General features: G+C 56.3%; 1 long non-coding RNA gene across 1 annotated transcript in view; it reads left to right on the forward strand.

The window, feature by feature from the left end:
* The first annotated feature begins 2,257 nt into the window (after positions 1-2,257).
* LOC118257269 (uncharacterized) overlaps positions 2,258-17,832 on the forward strand; it is a 48,990-nt gene continuing 33,415 nt past the window's right edge. The window contains exon 1 of the long non-coding RNA XR_004781511.1: positions 2,258-2,371. This is a non-coding gene — a long non-coding RNA (uncharacterized LOC118257269). The remainder of the gene's footprint in view (positions 2,372-17,832) is intronic.

Genomic DNA, 17,832 nt, shown 5'->3' on the forward strand with positions numbered 1-17,832 from the left:
GCTTGTGTTGGAGAGCACAGTGGTGATTTTTAAAGCCCCTATTCTGTGCCATGACCTTGAGCTCCAGTGATTCCAGTCCAAAGCCTTTTACTCTGGCCTGCTGGCTCTCTCCATGCTTCAGGTGACAGAGAGGTGAGCCTTGCCAAAAAGCTTTTTGGCATATCCAACCTGCCACATTGCTCCTGCCAGACCAGTTTTCTGTGCTGCGTGCTCAGCCCCGCAGTGTCAGCTCGCCCTGGCCATGTACCATCGATGCTGCGAGGCCATCGCCTTGCTCTGCCCCTGCCACCAGCATGCGGGTGGTGAGCAGGCAGAAGCTGTGCCTCTCCTCAAGTGTTAAGGAGAATACTTCTGCTTTTGAGATGGAGGAAGCTATGTGCAATAATGAAAGTAACAATCGCCTTAGTGGGATTTGGCAAAACTATTCCAGATTTCTGAAATGAGGTCTTGTGGGATCCGGGGCTGGATGTTAGCTGGGGATGGGGTCATCCTCTGGTGGGAAAGAAGCTCAAAGCCCAGGGCTGCTCTTGGTTAACTACCAAGCAGTAATTGTCTATATCTGCCTTCACTGCTTCTAACCAGGAGTCGGGGTAGCCCTTGGGAAAGCCAAAGGGGTCAATGCTGGTGCCTCTGGCAAGGAAAGTACACAGTGGGGCCGTCCCTAGTCTCTCTCGTACCAGAGAACGTCTTGCACATCATGTGGCATGGATGCTACCGTGAACTGGAAACCACTGCAATTGTCTAGATAGCCCTGTGACCTCCTAGTGGGGTAAACAATACTTTTCCTCTTACACCTCCATCCCTCTTATTGGACAGAAAGAGAACAGGCGATGAAACCACCACCATCTCCGTAGCTGGCGTGTTCCTTACTGGCCGTGTCCCCAGTTCTGCAGCTGGGCTTAGCCTGATTTATCATGGAAATAGCTGTGGTATAGCCCAGGTGGTAAAGGGGGATCCCAGCAACCCAGAACTTGGTCCACAGGCAGAGCTAGATGCCCAAACCATGTCTCACAGGCAGGATGGGACTAGCCAAGTCTCTTTATGGCCAGTAGTACTGCTGGACCATTTCTGTGGCACGAATCCTCACACAGGGAGATAATTGAACCACAGCTGTAAACTCTCCCTGGTCTTGAAACCAAAATTATCCACCTGCAACCTGTGGCTCTCAGCCTGCCACCTCAGTAAGCAGCGACTGAAACTGAGCTACCAGTGCTCACTGCTGTCGTACAGGTAAGACCAAGAAAATACTGGAAAAAATAAATAAATTGCAAGAGCTCTTTGTTAACACAGATTCCGGGGGGGGCACCTCCCGGCCCTTTGCAGCCCGGCGCTGCTGCCAGGCGTGCTGGGGGGGGGGGGCTCGTAGGGTGCTGGGGGGGGCTCGTAGGGTGCTCGGGGGGTGCCTGGGGGAGCCGGCCTGCCCAGGGGGGACCCGTGTGGAAATCTGGGGGGGTCGGGGCGCTGCTGAGCCGCGCTGAGGCCGCCGGGGGGAGCTGTGGTGCCGCGGAGGCCCCGGGCCGGAGGCTCAGCGGCCTGTGGAGGCCTGCCGCGTGCTCCCCATGCCTTGCTGCCAGCCGGCTGTGTTCTCCCACGGGTTGCTGTTGGCCTCAGGGATTGCCACAGCCACCTCCTCTCGATGCCCACAGCCCCAGGAGGCTGCCCGGAGGAGCACGGCGTGCCGCGTCCCAGCTCTGTGAGGCCGTGGCAGGAGAGAGGCCACCCCCAGCCAAGGGGTGCCTCCTGGCCCACAGCCTCCCCTGAGGGCTCCGTGTCCACAACATTTCCCCCCAGAGCCTCCCCAGCTCCTCTGAGGGCAGGTGAGCGACAGCACAGCACAGCACAGCACAGCCGCCCTCCCCCCCCCCCCCCCCCACCTGCACCCGCAGCAGGGTGTTTTTATGATCACGGTATAAATGCAGCCCAGGAGCTGTTCCCCACCCCTCCCTCCAGCCCTATCCCACCTCCCCTGGCACCACGGGGCTGGGGGGGGCTCAGACCTCTCTGGGAACCCCCCTGCAAGGAGCAGCCCCCACGTTACCCCCACCTGTGCCCATGGGGCTGCCAGGTGCCTGCCTGCCCCGCCTGGTCCTGCTGGGTTAAAGCTTGGCAGGTGCAGGGTGTTGAGCCTTGGTTTGGGAACAAGTTTTTGTTTTGCTCCACGTGATGTGATTGTTCTGCTTCTCGCTCTTGCATCCAGGTTTGTTCCTGCACAGGCTGTGGCTCTGGTCCCCTGGGTGCAGGACTCACAGCAGCGATAAACTCCTCCAGCAATGAAGGGTGGTAAGCGATGGAAAGAGCTCCAGGGCTGCCTCTGTGCCCTCGGGTGGTTCCTCCTGCATTTTGTCTGCCTGGGAGGATAGCCAGGTTCCAGGTAACTGGCAGGGTTTGCATTAAGCTTCCCTAAAGCTCCTATATGTGTGTGTATAGTGTGTTTCTCATGGGGCAGAGTGGTGGTACCCTGTGACCGGACCCAGCTGTTGCCTCACCAGCACCCTCCTGAGTCACCCAGGCACCACCAGCGCTGCTGAACCGGGGAGCTGGGTGCTTCCCTGGGCACCCTTCCTTGGAAAGTGCAATGGGTGTCTTTGGGGCACAGTTACAGCCTGGATGCTGCTTTCCTGTCTGTGTTTTTTACTACTTTTTTTTTTTTAATTAAAAAAAAAGTATGTAGGTAATGCAGTCACAATTATGGGGTGGCATTGTGTTGCAGGAGTGTGCTGTGGGGAAACCCACAGCCGCTATATGGTTCTGAGCTTTATGGGTATGCGGCTGCCTGTGTGGGACTGCGGATCCCAAAGCCCAGGTAGGAGATGCCAGGAGGGGATTGAGAGGTTTGTGGAACCTGGTTTGTCTTACACTGAGCCACAACGAACCCCTCTGTCCAGGTGGGAAGTATCTGGAGGGAGGACGAACTGCTCGTGGGGTTTTGGAGCAGAGCCTGTGTTGCTTCTCCGTGGCTGGGCACTGTGGGATTTGCCTGCGCTCCCATGCTGCTTGGTTTTAATCCTGTTTTGGACAGGGATCTCTGCTGTGTCACACTGTGGTGCAACACTTGGGTCCTGGCCATGCCCGTGCGGCTTAAACCACCATTCCTCCTGCACGCGAGCTGGGGGTCCAGCCTGACCCCCTCTCTCCAGGCTGTCTTATGTGATCTGCCCTGGTTTGAGCGCTTTCTCAGTCCGACACCGAGCAGAAAGCATTTTTCCACTCCGTGCCGCAGTGCTGGCGCGAGCAGTGCCCGGCAGCCTCGGTCCCCAGCTGCCCTCTGCGCCTTGCCAGCGCAGCGCTCTGCGCAGCCCTCTGCCGCCTTGGCTGCAGACCAGCCTGCCTGGTGGTGCAGAGAGCTCTGTCGTGTCCCTTCCCCTGCTGCAAACAGAGGGGCAGAGCTGGGAGACCCCGGCATCGCCCCCAGCATGAGCTGTGCTGTGGGTACATCCTGCCTGCCGAGACCTGCTTCGAGGGTGTTACCATTGCAGAAAGCAAATAAGGGCTGCTGGGCTTTGCCAAAGAAGTCCCTGCTCCCAAGTGTGTGTTGGATGTCAGTGTTAAACCTCCCGGCGTTCACTGCCTTGTTTAAGTAGCGTGACTGAACTTCTCTATTCCTCCTGATAGCAGGGACGCAGGAGCTTAACTTTACCGCCTCGCTAGTCACCAGAGACAGGGCTGGGCCATTTCTGGGAAAAAACACTTGTGCACGAGCTCCTCGACCCCGCACTGTCAGGAATTCTCCTGCCCTTTAAAACGGGAAGGAAAAAAACATGACATCCCCCCTGCTTTGAGCAGTTCCTTTTGCCAAGGTGCCACCCTGCCCTGGTGGTGAGAGCCCCAGCCTTACCCCGTCGTGCAGCGGGGTGCTCCGCTGGGGATGCTCCATCCCTGCTGCCGTGGGTGTGGGGGTCCCTGTGGTGCTTCACACGTGGAACCCCAGCCAGGGTGAGCCGGTGCAGGGCTCATCCCAAGGGACCCATCCCAAGTCCCCATTTCCCCTTCCTATCTTGGTGTGTGTGCCCGTCAGGGAGGTGCCCCCAGGGACCAGTGACGTGCGGCCGGCGCGCAGCCAGGGCTCCCTGCGCTCGGTGGCTCCCTGGGAGCGCTCGTTTTCTGGAGCAAGAGAAACAATTCCTAAAAAGGAGCAGTCGGATGGAAAATTGATACCAAATGGTGATATCAGTCCCCTGAGAAATAAGGTTTGATCTCTCAGCCTGTGGTTCCTGGGGGTTAGGACACAAGCACACAATGCTATTTTGGAGGGATTTTTAAAAAAAAAATGTTTATTTTCTCCTTTTGTAAGTTCACAATTTTCCCAGACTTGAGCTGGCTTCAGATGTGATGCTGATGGCACAGGCTGCGCTTCGGGTGTCTGTGATGCCTGCAGGATGAGGAGGGTCTGCAGGGTTGTGCTTGGCCCTGGTCCTGTAGGGCCAGGGGATGACCCAGGCTGGCAATCCTTCCCATCTCCGCTGTGACAGCGGCCCTGTGACTGCTGCTGAGCGCCATTTCTGGGGGTGTCTGGCTGCATGGTGTTGAGCTGAATTCATTTCATTATGTTTAATTATGTTGCTTGTGGCCGCACTGCTCTGTTTTATTGAAAAAACAACACTGTGACCCAGCTGCTTTCTGCCTTTTCCATCTGAACCAGTTTCTGGACCAGTTTTTGTAGGAAAATGCCTGCTGAGCCACTGGTGCTGCTGCCAGGAGGCTTCCCCTTGTGCCCACAGCCCACGGGGCCGTGGGTCGCGGTGTCCCGCTGCTCGCAGTGCTGAGCGCGGTGCTGGCAGTGGCCGGGGGGAGCTGAGCTTTGCAACTGAGCTTCCAGGGAAGGAATTTCCAGCAACTGCAAATCCCTTCCCCAAAGACAGCACTTCAAGGAATTACCCTCTCCCCCCTCGCTGGAGACTTCCTCTGCTTTTCCAAGTAAGCCTTTGGCTTGGGGCCATGTATGTGGAAACCGGAGCGGAGCAGATCCATGGGAACGTTGGGGGCTGGCGCCCGGTGCTGGCCAGGTTCACAGTGCACGGCTCTTATCTGCATCGAGTGCCCCGAGTCAAGATGCTGAGCTGCTCCCTCTTAGCTACGTCCCCTGTGAGCACTGTTTCCAGTGAGCTGAATACCACGAGGAGCAGCGAAGCCACCTTCAGTGCCAACAAAAATAAAGGGAGATTGGGATTTTTTTGGAGCACTGTTCTAGCAAATAGTTCCCAGTGTTGCTAGCTCCGTCCCCTGGTTTTGTCCTTCCAAACCAGGGCTGCTGTGGGTCCAGCTGTGCTGCGCATCCTGCAGCAGTGTAGGGAGACCACCTGTGGGACCCTGCCTACAGAGAGCTGCCAAACAGCCCCGTGTTTGCTCTTCCCCCTTCTCTAGCAGCTGCTGTGTGTGCAGGACTCATTCCCATGGGGTGACTGGGGCAGGATGGCCTGTACCTTCACAGCCAACAGCCCTCTGCAGCCGGGCTCGGGGACCTCTTGGAGCTGGCACATGCACCGCAGGAGCCGGGAGGTTCTGCCTTTGCCAGGGGTTGAGCCTTGGCCCCATCTGCTCCCGCTGTACTGCTGCCAGCCCCGTGAGTGCTGCTCCAGCCTGGCCTCTGCCCTGCGGGGAGGGCTGGGGACTCTGGCTGCCCTCCCGAGCAGGCAGTCAGGGGTGGAGGCTGGGATCTGTCCCCCCTCCCTGCCTAATCCCCGCTCGGTGCACTGGCGGGCGCATCCCCACAGACATACCTTGTGGATTTTCTTTGCCTCGTAAATATTCCCCTGCCCTTCCCGGTGCCCCTGGCAAATAAATTATCTGAAGCTACGTTTCCCCATTTCAAAGCCTCGTGAAAGAAACCAGAGGGTTTAGCGGCCGCGGCTGGCTGGGGTTGTTCACATACCATCCACCCATTTGCATTTGATCTACTTCATCCTGCGTTAAGTAATCCTTGAAAGCCGCGGTCCGTCGGTCGACTGCAGCCCCTCTGCGTGCCTGTAAATCACTGGGGCGTGTCACACGCGGCTACGAGAGCGTGTCTGACCCCTTAATCCGAGCTGAAGCGTCCCCCTGCCCCAGAAAGAAACCGTCCTTCGTAACTCAGAAATTGTGCAACTCCGTGCCCCGCGTGCAGCCGCACCACGGGCTCTCTCCCGTGTAATAAATCAGAGATTGTTCCTTTCTTCCCCATTGCCTCCACCCAAAGGTGGCTGTTGCTCAGCAGTGGCCTGACTTTAATTACTAGGTGCTGTTAATTGGCTTTCCGGGAAAGGTTTCAGTGTTTAAAGTGCCATGTGGCTCTGATCGATTCTTTCGGTGCCTCCTGTGTGTGAGCTCTGCCTCTGCTGGGCACGAGCCCTCGGCCAGGACCTGAGCTGAGTGTGCCGATGGTGTTCGCCCAGGAGGCTCCCAGGCACTTCTTCCTGCCCAACTGGGGCCTCGCGAGCTCCCCTGCGTGCACAGGGGTGGATTTTAGCCTCTGAGAATGAATTCCAAGGGGCGATGCTGAAATAAAGCAGATGGGCTGATTGTGGAGGTCAGAGCAAGCGAAAGGGTGCCCTGCCAGGCATGCTGCGATGCAGACGTCCTGACTGCTCCAGCAGCTGTCAGAAGCCCGAACGAACGAGGCAAGGTGCCCAAGGAGTGCGCGGGGATCTCATTTACCTGGTAATTAATGGAAATCGTGAAACAAATCAACACGTGCTCCCTACGGAGATCTTTGCACTCCGGTTTCAAATGGAAAACCAGGTAGGGACTGAGTGAGAGCAGCACGTGCTGCCGGCACGGTGGGGCAGGAGCTGGCCCCTCTGCCCCATCGCTTACCCAAGGGACCGCCTGGCTGAGGGGTGCCAGACGCCACCTCTCCCCAGCCGAGGTGTCCTGCTCGGAGGTGCAGAGGGGGAAGGAAGACGTAACAGCGAGCCTGTCGTCTCCCTCTGTGCCCGCTCGACCCAACACATCACCGTGGGCTTTCCTGCTCCAGCCCTCCTGCCACACCGTGCGGGCACCAGCCCCGGGCATTCGCTTTCTGCTTTGGAGAAACAAGGTGCCGTGCTGCTTCTCGCAAGTGAATTAAGTTGGCTCGGTTTAAAGATAAAAAGGGCTGTTCTCTGACATTTTCCTCTTCCCAGAGCAGTGCTGCTCTGAAGGGAGCAGACGTGGTTCCTCTGGCTCAGGGCTTTAAGGACGAGAGCGCTGTGGTTCCCGTCTTGTTGTTTGTTATTCTTTGTGTGCAAAATGGTATTGCAGAACGAAATCTCGCAAACAATTAATGCCAATCGGAGCCGCTGACAGCCAGGCTCCAGCGGCTTGGAGCATGGGATGAGCCATTGCACAGCAGTGCCTGGGCTCTGGGTGCTTCTGGGGGAACCAACCCCAAAACAGCAGAGGTGAGTGCGTAGCTCTCCTGGGGGTGCTCTCGTGCCAGTAGATAGCGACTGACAGAATCCCTGAGGCGTAAGGCTTATGATCCCTTGAGACAAAAACTTCACCTGAATGTTAACTGTGTTCTGAGTTATAGTAAATGCCAAATCCCTTCTGAATCTCGCTAAAGTCTTGTTTAAAAATATGCAAACAACCTTTCTGTCTTTCTAAAAGAAAAACAAAACAAACACCTGCCTACTTCTGCAAATTTAAAACCAAAAATACCTTGCTCCTGGGTATAGATGCCCAGCCCTTTAGCGAGCACGAACTGGCGCAGTGATGGGAGGGCAGCGCTCGGATCCTGCCCCTCTGCCACAGCTCATCCAAGTGCCGTAGGAAAATCTCTCCTGGATACCCTAACAGGGTAAACTGCACAAGCTCTGTCTGAGGAATTGGTGGGCTCTTGCTCTCTCTTTGATATCGCTCACGTTATAATTAAGAGATAATGTCAATAGAATAAAACATTGTCTCAGGATAATGGTCTCCTGCTGCTACAGAAGTGTCAAGGCGAAGTCAAATCATTTATCAAAAATGAATGTTGAGGCAAGCCTGGGACGTTTGTTTTCACAGCAAGAGGCATTAATCCTGGGACAACAATATTCCGGCGCTGTTATTTCTCCTGCGCCCGGTGATTGATGCCGGAGCATCGCTGCCCGAGAGCCGCGGGTGCGGCTGAGCGATAGGCTCTTGGTGCAGCGCTATTGACCAGGTGGATTTGGACATGTCCAAATACATAACAGTAAATCGAGGAGCGGGGGATGGTGAGGGTGCATGTCAGCAAGTCTGGTTTTTATTTCTAAAGCTGAGCAGTGCCGGGGCCTGCCGGGCTGTGTTTTGGTGCTGCGGCAGCCGTGGAGCCGTGCTCTTTCCTTTTCCCCATTGCAGAGCCTGCCCCAGCCCCATCCACACACCCAAGGCAGAAGCTCACTTTGGGGCTTTTTGGGGGCCCTTCTGGCTGGGGTCTTGGCGCAGGGCTGAGCAGCTTTCTGGCAGTCGGCTTTATGCATTTTTGAAGCACTGCTGGGTACAAATAACCCCAGTTTGCGTTAGGAGAAGCTGCAAGGTCACCACATGAAATTAAAGACACGTAGTGGCAATTAGACTTGAAACATGGTCCCAGGAGGGTGTACAAAACCCTTCCAGACTTTTTTTTTTCCTCTGGGTTTGTTAGTGGAGAGAATTACACATCTAGCAAACATTTGGGCAGCAGAGGAACACAAGTGCTTTGTACCGTCTCCAAATGGCACATGTTTTTCCGAGGCAGCCTCTGGTACCCCGTGCACAGAAGCTGCCTGCTTGCACAAGCACGTTGGGTCCTCAGGAGCCCCTGGCCCCACAGGCGACAGCCCCCTCCTGCAGTGTGCTCCATGGTTTGATGAGGCTGGACATGACCGACTTTATTTTATATACGGGAGAATTAATTGGAGCTGGGGTTGACTTCATTGCCCGGTGCGAAATGGCTCCCCAGCACTGCGTCAGTCTCAGGGAGCCCGATGGGACCCGAGCCCCATGGAGGCAGTGTCCAGCCGTGGGAGCTGCTCTGCTGGCACCTCCTCTCCTCTCCCTGCTCCCTTCATCCTCTGTGCCTTGTGCGGCTGCTCGCAGTGCGTCGCCTTGAGATGCCGTCAGCAGCTTGGATGCAGGACAAGCTTTGGGGTGCACGGGGGCTGTCAGGCACAGGCTCCATCCTTGTGAAGCTCTGCGTGGTTCGAGTCTCCCCATGGAGCTTCTCCTTTACCGAGGGCTCCCAGCCCCGTGTCCCACCACTTTGCGGGGCTGCCCAGAGCTGTGAGCAGCCAGGCAGGAGGAGAAACGCCCTGGATGGATGGATGATGCTCTGCACTGCTCCGTGCTGCGGGCTGGTGTGGCTGGGAGCTGGGCTTGGGATCTGGGAGGTGCTGGGGACACTAGGATCCCCTGAACCTGCTGGCTGACAGTGTGGGTGCATTTCACACATCTGGCTTAAAAAATAATAATGAAAAAATAGGTTCCCAGATTTAGATGCCCAAATCTATGGGTCTGGCACCTTTGCAAGAGGATAGAGGAAACGGTGAGCTGGTTCCCAGCTGGGTTTGAGGGCACTGAGTCAGAGGCTTGTAACTACAATTATGCTTCCATGCAGCATGGGGTAGGATAACTGAAAAGCAGGGGAAGAAACTGTGTGTCTTGTGGGCTGTTGCTCACCTTTCAGGCCAGAGAACTCCAGCTTGTTTGGAAAGGGACATTTTCCACCACCACCTTTCCACTTGCCCTTGGAAAGTGGGCACTCAGACCGTGCTCAAGTACAAGGTGGGCACTGGAGAGAAAACAGACCGACGCCGTGGTCTGTAGCTGCCAACAGCAGCCTGAGGCACACGTAGCGGTGCTGGCAGCTGCAGCCGTGCGGTGATTTAGCCAGGAAATGATTCAGTCAAAACAAGGGATGCTCAAGGGCGTCCCGAGCCCCTGGTGCACCCTGTGCCGGGCATCAGAGAAACGCGATTGCTTGTCGGGGACGGTGTGTGCAGTCCCTCTCTGGCACCGACGTCTGCTCCTGCTGCAAACACCGATAAAGATGTCAAGCCAATGCATTTGGGGGAATAAATCACGGTGTTCTCTCCTGCCCAGAGCATCAAGGTGTCTCTTGGTGCGGCGTCAGGGATACTCTGCTGGCTCACTGCAGGGCCGCCCATCGCTGTGGCCTCGGGGCGGGTGTGGATGGGAGCCCCCAGCCCAGCGGCTCTGGGTGCAGGGTGCTGCTGTTGCCTGGTAGTGGTCAAAAAAAAAAAAAAATAAAAAGGTGGTAAACTTAAAATGATGGAGTGCTTTGGGCCAGACCTTTGCCGTCACTGTGAAGCAGCAAGCCCTGATTTAAACAGCCCCTTCAGCAACTGACCTACACCGAACAAATCCATTTACAGTGTCTTGTTTCTCCTCACTGTTTAACTACCAGAGTTCAGAGACGATTCCTTAAATGTTAATGGTGCAGGAATTTGGAAACTTTCCCAGAGTTGCTAAGGGAGCCGTGTAGGAATATGTCTGACTTGCTTATGCAGTTCAATTTCCTGCTGAACATCAGACACGCTGTTCTCGCCTACTGCTTTGTAATTAAAGTGCTGAAAGACCATCACTCTTTGGGGCTGGTCGGGCCCGGGTGAGGTCCGGCTGTGTGCAGGGTTTGGTGTTGTGTCTGCCCCGTGCCCTCCTCCCCAGAGCGGGTTTTCCTCGGGGATTCGGCTGGCCACGAGCACGGTGCTGCTACCAGATGGTGTTGGTTGCGCCGTGGGCAGGGGGTTCGGTCACCGGGGCTGGGGTCTGCTTGCTTTAGGGTGTGTGCGTCCATCTCCCACGGCTTCCGTGCAGTGGGAAGAGACTTTTAATGGGATTTGAAATATGCGCCCTGAATCTGCATCTAGCCTGTGCCGCGTCTCCAGCGCTGCGAGCAGCGCCCATGGCTCTGCGACCAGGGTGAGGGGCAGGGCCCAGCTTCACCAGTTTGGCACGTGAAGGTCTCGTGTTGGCCTGGCTGCTGGGGTGAGGTTGGGCCCTCCCTGTGGGCATCGACACTTCTCGAGAGCCCTTTTCCAAAGGGCAGTGCGATCCTGACACTGTTCTGCAGCCCCTCCAGCCAGTGGTCCAGAGGGTGACCCCTATAGAGCTTGAGGAGGTTTTGGGGGCTCAGAAGTGCTCGGTTTTGGTACTTGGGGGTGATAGTCATGGGTATTTGAGGTGCATCAGGTGCATGGAGATGCGGAATGAACATCCAGCCTGGAAAAAAGCACGAGGCAAAGCGTAGGAAATGCGAAGCCCTTTGTCAAACCACAGCTACATGCCTACAGCAAAGGGGTGGCTGTGCTGAGACCTCCCACCCCGTCCCCTAAGCATCCTGCTAGGGTGCTGGCACAGCACGGCTGTGGTGGGACGGAGGTTTTCCTCCTTGGGACCGGCAAAGCTGGCTCTCGGTGCTCGCCGTGGACGTGGCTGGTGGAAACGAGGGCTTTGAAAGAAGTGGCAAGCATGGAGCTGGCACAGCCTTCCCCCTCCCTTTCGGCTCTAAACTTGGACCTGGCTCCTTCCACTGTCTCGTTGAGAACAAGTGCTTGGCCCAAGTTGCATGGCAAATTCTGACATTTTAGAAATTGATGCCTTTTTCTGCTCATAACTTAAGCTGCCTAGTTTATCAGAGACATATGGAAAGTTTATTACATTCTTATTACGGATCCAGCCAAGTGAGCTGACTAATGAATGCGATTTTATTTATTTATTTTTTTTTAAGCTAGGACTTGGCGTGAGAGACCTCCTTCTAAAGGCATTAGCTTTGGTTCAAGACATAAATCACGAGGAGTTTTCTCCTTCTGTACCAAGAGCTCAGCTCGATGAGAGCCGCAGCAGCGCGTGCGACCTGGGGACGGAAAGTGAGGCATGGGCAGCCAGCAGGGGCTGCAGAAATACGGCTGCGGACGAGGTGCCAGGAGGAGATTTTGGGTGCTGCACCCTCAGAGCCGAGCACAGACCGGCTGCCAGGACAAATTGCACATATCCACAGGAAATTGTTGCTCTGTGGCTTAAAATCTCTGGGGCTTTGTTCTCAGGCACCAGGGGCGCAGCCGTCCCGTGGGGCAGGCGGGCTGTGGCTGGGTCCCCGCACAGCTTTTGGCGGCCGAGGGAAGCGTTAAACTCCTTCCAGGCTGCTCGGGGAGAGCTCAGCCTGGTGCCAGGTATGAGAGAGTGGAAACACAGCCTCACGCTGGCCGGCTGCCCAAGCCCGCTGCCTGGGGACACTCCTGGGCTTTGCAGCGGATGCACGGCTCCGGCATGGCTCCGGCACGGCCACCACCGCCCCCAGCAGCCCCTGCCCATCACCTTGGTGCCCATCCGTGCTCATCTCCAGAGGCCTTCACCACTCCCGCAAACTATTTACTGGGTGTCACGGAGCCAAGGTGACTCCCAGCAGCGTCACCCAGGCAGTGGCTCTGCTCCCGCTGCCCTCGGTGGCCCAGTCTCGTCCCCAGACGGCCAGCAACGCCTGAGACCTTATTGGCCTTATTGCCTGGGAGAAAGCAAAACTTTCCCATGTTCTGTGGATGTCCTGGCGAAAGGCTCGACCTTGGGCTTTGTCCTCTCTAGCTTTGTCTTGGATCGTTTCAAGGCAGGAACAAGAAATAGCCACTTACGTGGCTCTGTTAGTATTTTTAGGTTGAAGGCAGCGTGTTTCCGTTCCGTCGCTGTGTTTGGGCTGTGCGTGGTGACAACGGCTGGGTGACAACGGCTGCCTGTGCCTGTCCCCTCCGGTGGGCCCCCAGTCCCTGCCAGGTGATCCACGGCTGCAAGCTTGTGTTTTTCCAAGCTGGTGCCCCTGTTTGACACTCGGCAGCACGAGCCATTTCTCTGGTTATTTGGAAGGGAGCACACGTTCCTTTGCAGGCTGGGTGTGCCCCTGTTCCCTCGGAGAACGCGGCTTCGGTGTGCAAACCACCGACTCCCTGCTCCCCTAAGCGTGGTCACCCAAAGCCCATCACCGGCTGGTCCCCCCAGGGGGTCGTGCTCCCATCTCACCTCCAGCCCAGGATCCCACCCTCAGGGGTGCCATCGGCACGGTGCCTCCCTTTCCAGCACCGCCGTGCCCGGAGGATGCTCGGGGCCCCGAATCTCAGCAGCTCCGGGCAGTTCTGGCTTTCCCTTTACAGCAACCACACACGTCAGATTTGGGGTCGTTTGGCTCGTGGATTCGGTTGGTTCTAGCTGGAATTATCGTTGGGTTTTTGCTACCTAAAATATCCGCCTGTATCTTCTCTCTGCTGTTCTGCAATTTATAGTGCCCGCTGGGATTATGACAGCAGCGCTGCAGAATGCAAGTTTTTGGCTTGGCTCTTGCGGTTTTACTGCCTTGCCTTGCATAATGCGGAGCTCTTGGGGCCAGCTCCCATGCCGGTCCCGCTCTACAGCTGGCATTGCGTGGCTCGTGCCACCTCATCTGGCGGCCGTTCCCCCACCTGCCCCTTACATCCCTCGCGCTCTGGCTTGCGTTTCTACCATCTATAGGCAAAATCTCTTCCTCTGACTCAGTACTTGGTGCTTTTCCCCCACTTTGGTCTACAGACTTTGGCATAATGTCATCCTGCCGTTAGCGTGTGGGGTACCACATGTGGGACGCATCTGGAGAGAGGATTTTCCCTCTAACACGCTGGGGACAAGCCTTTGCGGCTTCCTCCTCCCGTCCGTGTGCCCCGCTTTGGTGTGACGCAGGTGTACCTCCCTGGGGAGTCTGCCAAATCCCCTCTCCTCTCGGCTCTGCTTCTTCCCCTGGTTCCTTTGCAGACCAGGCTCACTGGCCCCGAGCACTTTTGCAGGTTTTGAGCCAGGGAGGCGTTTTACACCAGCTCTGCACCTTTCTCCTTATGGTTACACCCACCAAGTCCTGGCTAAGTGCGAGGTTGCTCTGCTCTGTTCCTTGTCCCTGTTCCTCACTGACAACAGATTAGTGCATCTCCTAACATTGGATCACCCCAACAGCAGCCATCTGGTGCTCTTTAACAATACAAAGACCTATTGTTTGCTCAGGAATCCTTCTTCTGGCAAGGTACCTCTGCTTCTGGAGCGCTCGGCGGGTTTTGCCGGGGTCCTTCTGCTCTGCTGGCAAGTGCAGGTGCCTTTGGAGCAGCCGTGCTCCCTGACAGAGGCACTGCTCGGGCTTCGCTTTCCTCTTTTGCCTCTCCTAATTGCAACCCTGAAGTTTCCCACAGTGACCCCGCACTGAAAAGCGTCCCCACCTTTTGGCAGGGACGGGACCTGGGGTCGTCTTCGTGGGAGAAACATTCTGCGATTTGGGTTTCCATCCTGCCCAGCATCAAATCCCTTAGTGTCCTTCAGCATCAAACCCTCCCTCAGAGCCAGGGCCGTGGCCAAAATGCCATGTCCCTGTGCAGAAAGGAGAGCAAGGGGTTAAAAGCAGAGGACGGGGATGCCAGCTGGGACACTGCTGCATGACAAATGCGGCTTTTGCATTTCGCTCTGCAAATGAGCCCAGAGCCACCCTAATTTCGGAGAGAGCCGCCTCTGAACCAGCAGTGACTCAGAGGAATTTATCCGGCGCGTGGGGAGGCTCCGTCCTGCAGGCTGCGGCAGCCGCTTGCAGGTTTAATTTGTAAATGCTGACACATGGCATTTCCTCGCCGTCGCGTTGCGAAGGGCGGCGTGTCTGTCGGCACTTCCAATTTGTCACTGTCAGCACCGGCCTCGTATCTTGCTCGTCTCTGAAATGTCTTCTGATCGGCGCCATGGAAGTTATTGGCACGCAATTTATCATTTAATATTACCAGAAGGGTTTCTTCTACAAACAGCCCCCGAATGATTATCCAGATTATATTGGGTAGTTCTTCCCTTCACCTGCTAGCATCTCTCTTGGCTTGTTTTTGGTGCCCTGCCTGAGCTAGTGCTCGATGCTGTCGTGCAGAGGAGAAAAACTGCCCTTGATGCGGCGCCTCCTTCGCCGAAAACCCTGGCAAACCCTGAGCAGCCAGCGCTGCCTGCACGCAGGTTTTGCAGAAGGAGAAGCTGCGTTCGGGGCTCCTTCAGGGCTGCACCTTCCCGTTCGCATCTCTGGCAGCCAGGGAAATGCCTCCCCACGCCGTGCTGGGGGGTGCATGGGGGCGAGCAGGGTGCCTGCACCCCCAGACCCACGGGGCGCAAGGAGGGGCTGTGCCTTTCCTCCCTGACTCTAAAACCCCTTCCTATAGCCCCGGCACACCTGGGGGCAGTGGCAGTGCCTCCCCCTGCCCGTGGCTTTTGCCACAGCACGGTGCTGCAAATACCCCGGGGTATCCTGCTGCCTCCAGCTCCTTGCTGCCTCCCCGGCTGTGCCCCGCGGTCGGCAGAGCCCGGCTGGTGCCCTGACTCACAACGGGCAGCTTTTCTCGGAAGCTCGCTCACGGTTTTATAGCTCTGCTTTGTTGGAGACATTAAAGCCATTTGGTTGTTGTGGCTGTTTTATGAGCCGGGCTTCAAAGGACGCAGCTCCGCAGGCTGGGCCAAGCCCTGCCCGTACCTCGTGGGGAGCTGTGGAAAAACCCTTCCTTGCAGAGCCTGCTCCGCAGCCAGGCTGTTCCTCCGATAGGTTGATCGAAATGCCTGATTTCTGGGGCGGAATGCCATAAAACAAGGTCATCGGTGCCTGTGGTCATCGTCACCTTCCTTGGCTGGAGCCCAGGGAAGTGCAGGCTGTGCGAGCAGCCAGGAGGTCGGTGCCAGGCTCTCCGTCCTGCCCCACGTCCCACCCCCGCGGCGTTTTGGCTCTTTGGGTGAGGGGTCTCTGGGGTCCGGCCGGTACCCGTGCCACGCTGGTCCTTGGCGTCTCGTCCAGGCTGGTCCTCCGTGTCACAGCTCGGATGATGGCTGTCCCTGTCCCCGCAGAGTAGCAAGCTGCCCCCGAGCTTCCTAAAGCAGATTCTTCCCGAAAAATCCCCACCAGCAGCGCTTCCTGCTGCAGGTGGCGGCGAAGACCTTGCCCTGGCAGGTTTTCTGAAGGGACTTTTTGGCCCTTCCTTTATGGTGCAGCTTGTTGGCACCGACAAGCCCCCAGCCCCCTAGCAGAGCCCCCCGATTTGGGGTCACGGAGCGATTTGAGTGCCCACGTTCTCTGATTGCCAAAAGCAAGCACCAGGCACGGGGAGGCTTCCTGGGAGGTGAGGGTCCCAGCTCCGTGCCCTGGTGTCACTGCTCTTCCCCGAGCTCTGCATCGGCTCCTCTGCACCAGGAAATTCTGTAAGTGTCTGAGAAGACCCCGAGGCTGGATAAAAGTTCAGCTGGTGATTCATTTCCTTCCTCTTCAGGGATAGGCTAATTTGAGAGTATGCGCTGCACATTAATTACCTTCCTTGCCATGGTTTCCTATCCAGGCATCCTTTCCCAAATGACTTTCTGCTCGCTCAGGTCCAAGGCCATAAAAGCTCCCCTATTAGGAAAGGAAATATTTTACATCAGGTTTATACTGTATGCCTGAGGTCATCAGAAGTACAGATCGAGTGGCAGAAATACACACTGCGCTCTCTCTTTCCAGCATGAAAAATGAATCAATAACTCATTGATTTAAATTAAAATGTCTTCCTTGCAAAATGCCTCTGAGCACTAATATTTGCAGCCCCGTCTTTTGTGATTGCCATTGGAAAGCTGCTGCCCCTGCAGGCACGGAGTCGGGGCTGTCAGCGGGCAGGATCCATCCCCGTTAATGGTGTGCGATTGCTGACGCCCAGAAACCCATGCTCCCTTCCCCGGGAAGGATGCAACAAGGTGAACTTTTGGAAATCGCCTCTCCTGGCACGTGAATTATGCAGCCAACACGCGGCGGTCAATATATCAGGTTTCTTCGCAAGGTAATTAAGGATAAACACGGGAATTCAGGCAGAACCGCTGCCTGGCGTGGGAGGCGAACGTGACCCCATGGAGCTGGTGCTTCGACAGGGAGACCACCGGCCGTGGTGGGGTGCTGGGCTCAGCCCTGTCCCCCTTATAATGCCCAGCACCACCGGTCCCCAGCCGCTACTCACGCTGCCGGCACCGGGACGGCGCCTCGCGACGTGCTGACTTGCACCTCGGAGCGCCGAGCGTCCCGCGACGCCCAGAGCTCTTCTTTCGAGCTAATTAAAAAGTGGCTGTATTAGCGAACACATTTATGGTCATTAGCAAACAGTCAGGTCACTAATTTTAAAGATTTATGGTGCTGGCAGCAGGTAAATTATAGTCTTTGGAGAGTTTTCTCGCAAATGATCTGAAAGCAAGGTTTGCTCTCGCCTCAGGGAAACATAAAGGAAATGCATTTAATGACCGCAAAACGTATGTGCTGATGGTCTCAGTAAGATAGTTAATGTGTGCTCGCAGTTTTAGCGGTCGGGGAAGTCCGGCAGCGAGCCCGTTATGTGTCCCCTCCACCGTCGGTGGCTTTGCTCAGGGGCCCGCCGCCTGCAGGCAGCTTCTGGGGCCCGGGGAGGGATTTCCTCCTCTCACCTGCTGGAAGGATCCAGCCAGGGAAAAGCTGCGATGTATTAGAAGTAAGTGTGTGACTGTTGTTTCCCAGATTTGGTTATAAAAACCTGCTAGTCTCCAACTGTGACACGTATTATGGTCTCAGTTTCACAGTTAGAATAATGTTTAGCTTGGCAACGAAAGCTCCAAGTGTGCTTGTAGAGGAAAAGACACTTGCCGCACTCACTAGGAATTGCTTTCGGCTGCTCTGGGCTTTATTCCCCCCCTTCACCTGCTCTGGCAGGTCCCTGCAGCATCGCCTGGCCTTTAGCTGCTGCTGCTTTGGGGTGTGCATTGCATGTGCTTGGGGCAGCTTCGCACGGCGCTGTGTGCAGCAGGGAGAGCAAAGCTCCCTCCGAGGGCTATCGTCGCTGCGGCTCACTGTTAATTAGAGGATACACTTACGGCATTAAGGTCTCCCTGCCCTCCTTTCCCTTTCAGGCAGCA

Source organism: Cygnus atratus, chromosome 17 (assembly GCF_013377495.2).
Source record: "Cygnus atratus isolate AKBS03 ecotype Queensland, Australia chromosome 17, CAtr_DNAZoo_HiC_assembly, whole genome shotgun sequence".
Classification (NCBI taxonomy): Eukaryota; Metazoa; Chordata; class Aves; order Anseriformes; family Anatidae; genus Cygnus; species Cygnus atratus.